Source organism: Protopterus annectens, chromosome 9.part0 (assembly GCF_019279795.1).
Source record: "Protopterus annectens isolate FY-2018-M chromosome 9.part0, PAN1.0, whole genome shotgun sequence".
In the NCBI taxonomy this organism is placed as follows: domain Eukaryota; kingdom Metazoa; phylum Chordata; order Ceratodontiformes; family Protopteridae; genus Protopterus; species Protopterus annectens.
The window spans coordinates 632,980,110-632,986,109 of record NC_056743.1 but is presented as its reverse complement, the minus strand read 5'-3'; positions in this window follow the sequence as shown (position 1 = coordinate 632,986,109).

Genomic DNA, 6,000 nt, shown 5'->3' with positions numbered 1-6,000 from the left:
CCATAGAGTTTTTCTACAATGCTGAACTTCTGTCCCACAGTTTGATTTTATATTTCTGGTGATTGAATTCTGGTTATTGAAAGTTCCTGATTTACATTGTTGTAATCATTTTACTTGTTAAATGTTATTAAATGTTATTCATTACTTTACATTGTGGCTGGAAATCAGTGTCTTCTTTTGAGATTAAAGAGTGCTTATACCTGTTTGATACTCCTCAGGTCACCTCAAAGGCCTGATCACTTCTGGTCATAGCTATCATTTATTTTGATATATAATTTTCATAATTGGACACCCATTTAAAAGGTTATGAAAGCACTCTGACTGGTGGCTGCATTACTGGATTATTTTGGGAAGGGACACAGCTGGAAATCTGTGTCAAGCTTTCCCAGAAGTGTTTGAATGCGTGAGATTTAAATTTACTTTGAGTGTGAGTGTATCAGAGGTCTTAAACTGGAACACATTGCTCTGAAGTGTGTAATAAAGAGTTTTATTAGGGGTGAACAGAATTATTCAGTCCAATCCCATATTATAGAGTATGTTCCTGTTGTGCTCTTAGGGAAAATTGTGAAATACATTTTCTGTTTAAACGACAGTCTCACAGTGGATTCAGTAGTGAGGATTGAAGCTCCTTAGTTACTGACTCAGGATAGTAAGGGACATCATATTTTGTGATGGCAGTCTGTGGGATATTGACAGGATGTCGCACTATGATCCAGTCGAATAGGGGATTTGATGTCTTGCTATAATGTATGGGGCTATTAATTAGTTGTGTGACACCAAATAACTTCACACTAGATGTAGAGGAGTTAGAGTTTATGTATAACCAACTGATTTTCACATCACTTAATAGTATTATGTCTTGTGGAATTGTTTTATATATATATATATATATATATATATATATATATATATATATCCACTGTTTCATATCTTCCAGTATAGTTGTATTGTCACCAGGAGGGATGTAAATAACAGTAATACATATCTGTTTATAATTGTTTAATTTCAGAAAAGTAATAAGAAGTTCTGCTGAACTGAATTTTGTTATTGGTTTGCTGAAGTTGTTCTGAAATAGTGAAGCAATACCACCACCTTTCTTCTTTATACTATCATTATGGATGATATTATAGCCAGGAAGTGTAAGTTCAGAGTTGTTTATGCCACGTTTCAGTTACAGTGATAATATCAGGCTTATGAGAGGTAATCCAGGTATGTTCTTCACCAATTTTATTTCTTATGCTTTTAACATTTATGGCAGCAAAAGTTAGATTACCAGGGTTGGGGGTTGACCATTGTAGAGGTATAGTAGTGCTTGGAACGTAATTATCTTGATGTTCATTGTGGTATGTGTAATCAAGAGTAGGATGAATGTCTCCCCCTAAAAAGATTTTAGTACACTGGGGTATTATTGACACTTGTTTTTTGGAGAGTATTTATCCACTTAATTTTGGTTTGGTTTGAGTTGAAATGGAGTTAATCAGTCTATATTTGGATTAAAAGTGAGGAGCCTCATTAAATAGGTTTGGTGAGATGTGTGGACAGTGCTGGGATGAAGTATGAATAGGTGGTTGGTACAGGGTTGTAGAGATGTTGAGAACTATTGTAGAGTCATGGTAGAATGAACTATGGCCCAGTAGCGGCAGAAAAATACAGTATACACTGAGGAGTAGCAGGATTAAGTAAACAGATCTGTATGTTATTGTTGGCAGGTAATGGGGAAGTAGGGGTCAAGAAGGAAAAAGAAGTTGCAGGGCAGAATGATATTTAATGGTGGTGGAGTCTGAAAGCTGATAGATGATAGATAAGAACAATTATTTCAATGAAGGAAGAGAGTTAGGTTGTTCTAGCATCTTCTCTGGAATGTAAGGAATAGTGGGGTTTAAAAGATGAGAGCATGAGAATGTAGGTGAAATAAGAAGATGTGAGAGCTTCTTTGGGAAAAGTAGAAGATACAAAGCAGAATAGATAGATGCTGTTAGGGAGGGGTGTGACGATGAATGTATGTGGTGCAAATCATATGGGAGGGAGAAAGGCTGTTGGGAATGGTGCTAAATGATTAAATGGAAGACTAAATGGATAACAGTGGTAATAGCAGGATGAGCTGGGGCAGTAAGTCACCTAAACTAACTATTCAGTTGGAAATCCATTTTAAGTTAAGGCTTTAGATCATCCAGAAATCCTCCCTGCCCTTATTAATTTCAGCATTGGATAGTTAATACTAAAGCCATCCAGAGATGAAGTGCTCAGGTCATCAGTATAATGTACTGAGGATCTCTGCTTTAATGTCATCTCCATCTTTATTGTCATGTAAGGTAAGTGCTCCTCTCGTTGAAATGGCTCTTTTTGGCTCCCCTCATCTTGGTACAACTTCTTGAATTCATGCCATAACTAACCATGTTCAGTCTGGGAGCCCACTGTTTTTTAGTCAGCTAATCTTGAGGTCTTACATATGTAAAAACACTTTTCAAATACTTCAAATACAGAGACTGATATTGTTATTGCTTGCATTCGTCTGAAATTTTATTCATAAATTCATTAATTATAATTAATTATACTAATTAGTTATATTATATTCATCTGAAATTAAATACCTATATAATTAACAGTTGAAAGATCAGTGCTATGTTAGGAAAGCAGATGATATTCTGTGAAATCGTGTTTTGATTTCCAGAGTATGGATTGAACAGGCAGATGTAGTAGCAAATATTACATTCTGCAGCTGTCTTTTTATGTTGAACACATTGAATCACAGCAAATATACTGAATCACAGCACTATAAGTGGAAGGCAAATTATAAAACTGTTATAACGCTGATAAGTCACACCCCAGGCTTTAATAACATTTCTGTAAACATCCTGTAGAGCGTAAACAAAATGTATGGATGTACATGGCTACCGTTACCCCTTGGCAGTGCTCCATGCATATTAATGATGGTGTGCTGCTAAAGGAGAGCATAGGCACAGGGAGATTGAATCCAAGTAGAGGCTACCCATGGATGTGGATGCCAGGTCAGATGTTATGCACAGGGTGAGGCTCCCTGTAATGCTCCCCATTACTGTTGAAATGCTGTAAATTATTTTAAATGTGTAATATTTTATTTTGTATGTATTTTTTGTTTTTTATTTTTTTTCCTCTTTGTATGTTTGTGCTGTGCAGCGCTGAGTGCAGTAATGCCAGGCTGTGCTCATATGTAGACAGCTGATACCTGCTACACATCTAAAAATAGAAACCAGATGTAATTAATTATCATAATTAAATTAAAAAAAATTAATTGAAATTTGCGAGGCGTGGAGCACCACAGGGCCGAGCAGCACTTATACTTACATAGTCAACACCTGCTAGACATTTAAAAATAGAAACTGGGTGTAATTAATTAGTTTTGGGTCTGTTTATGCTTGTTTGTGAGGCTTACCACAGTGCTCAGCAATGGTAATAGGTAGCCCAGTAGTATAAGTGAAGGAATACTAGTGTTCATAATATCCAAGTAGCTAAATGGGTAGAATTACAGCCTAATGCTTACTAGGTTCTGGGTTTGAGTCCATAGCAGTCATAAGATGTCTGTAATTTAATGTAGTATTTATGTTTAATTCTAAAAACAAATTAGTGAAATATGATACTGCTGTGCTGTGCTGAGCACTGCTTAAACATGTTAATGGCTAGTACTGTTTGTGTGGTGCTAAGCTTTGCTAAAATCTTAGTTGTGCGAGTTTTCACGCTGCTTAGCTCTGCTTAGCTGGTTTGACTGCTCCTAAGCAACATGGCACTTTTTTGAATGTTGTTCAATGAAGTGTAAGGATGGGAACACAGTGCTACCGGTATCCCCTGCACAGGTTAGCAGTGTTGTCACTATTATGATGACCAGAAGAGGAAAACAAGGGGAACTTTGGACACCTGGGTCCAAGAGAAAAGAGCTGGGCATGACCCAAAAATATGTAAGTATGTTTTCCACTGTTTTACCAAAATGCAAGCTGCATGTCTGAAAAATGGTATGCATAATGGTATGCTTTTCTCCCCACAGGTGCAGCTGAGAGGACTTGCAATGTTGAGTCCCACACTGGGTGCCTAGCCAGGTTGTGCCATGAGTGTGGTAAGTGCGGATTTATTATGCTAACTGTAGTGCAAGAAGCAATAAAGAGTAAAGCATTTACTGCAATAAAGTATACACAATAAAAAGTGTAGTGCAATAAATGGGCAAGTAGAACTGTAATGCAATAAATGGGTAGTTAGAGCTGTAGTGCAATAAATGAACAATAACAACAGCATTGCAATAAACAATAAACAATTCCAATAACATTAAGCAAAATGGTGTACAGCAGGATTGTGTTGTGATAACAATTGTGGTAGAGCCATATGCATTGCTTGTTTATGGTAAGGTTGCTGCAGTCAGGTGTAACACTGTAATAACTGTAGAATACTAGACTAATAACCTGCACTTTATTGCTCAACTCATAGTATGGTCCAAGGCTGTATCTCCTGCCCAGTATCAGTCACATAATGCTCTCTGTTCCTCCTACTCCAGATAATAAACATATATGGGAGAGGTAGCCCACTCTATGGGCAGATATTGTGTGTGGACTTCACAGAAATGTATCAGCAATACCAATAAAGTGTTAAGCAGCATTGCTGATTCCTAAATAAATCTGTTTTACTATATGCAGTATGGCTGTTTTCCATGCATATGTGTTCTGCTGTCACTGCAGTCAATTATAACACTGTAATACTTCTAGAATGCAAAATGAATGTCCTGTAACATGTATTTCTCAACTGATAGTATGGTTCAAGGTTGTCTCCAGGCCAATATTGGTCACATAATGCTCTTATTTTCTCCCATCCAGGAACAAAAGGTATATGGTCGAGGTAGCATATGTTATGAGCAGATATTTTGTGTTTAGATGTCACAGACACTTATCAGCAATACCAATAAAGTGTTAAGCAGCATTGTTGATTCAGATCTGTCTAAATATTTCCAGTAAGGTTGTATTCCTTGCATCTATGTTCTACTGTCACTGCGGTCAAGCATAACACTGTAATAGTTCTAGAATGTGAAACGAATGCTGTGTAACATGTCTTGCTCAACTCATAGTATGGTTCAAGGTTGTCGCCAGGTCAACATCAGTCACATAATGCTCTTATTTTTCTCTACTCCAGGAACAAAAGGTATATGGTTGAAGTAGCCCATGTTGTGAGCTGATATTGTGTTTAGATTTCACAGACACTTATCAGCAATACCAATAAAGTGTTAAGCAGCATTGCTGATTCCTAAATAAATCTGTCTAAATATTTCCTGTATGGCTGTATTCCTTGCATATCTGTAATAAGTTGTTGCAGTCAATTGTTACATTATTTGCAGATGTCCCCTGCAGTCACAGCTATTGTGTTCTATTCCTATGCCTGCCAACTAAGGCATGATGGTTGTCTAGTTTATGTATTGCAGACAAACATGCCTAATTAGTCACAGTGTTACAAAAAAAATGATTACTTGGAATGCAATGTATTACCAAATTCGCTTACAGAATACCTTGGTAATTATATAAGTCCACATTATGTGAAACTGTTCTGTGTAGTTGTGTATCTGCATTTGTTATTTCTTGGCCCACATGCTAAGAGCTTGAGCGGTATGTATGTACTACATCAGCTACAGGGGAATTGTAGCCATTGTACTAAAAATTGACACTGCACACCTGTAGAGTATATATTATCAGTGTTTTCAGGGATATAATCTGCATTGTCAGTAATGGAATTTTTTTTCTCTCTCCCCACCCCTTATCTTCATTTATTTATTATTGTTATTTATTATTATTTAATATTAACATATTTTGTTAAACTATATTTTGGTAAAATGTGATTTATTATTATGCTTTATTATGATTCAATATTAACATATTTTGTTAAACTGTTTTGTTGGCCTTATGGTTTAATTCTTACTGGCATGCTGATAACATACTGACTGTTACTAAATGTTGTGTTACACATAATATACATTAATATGTATTTGTATTA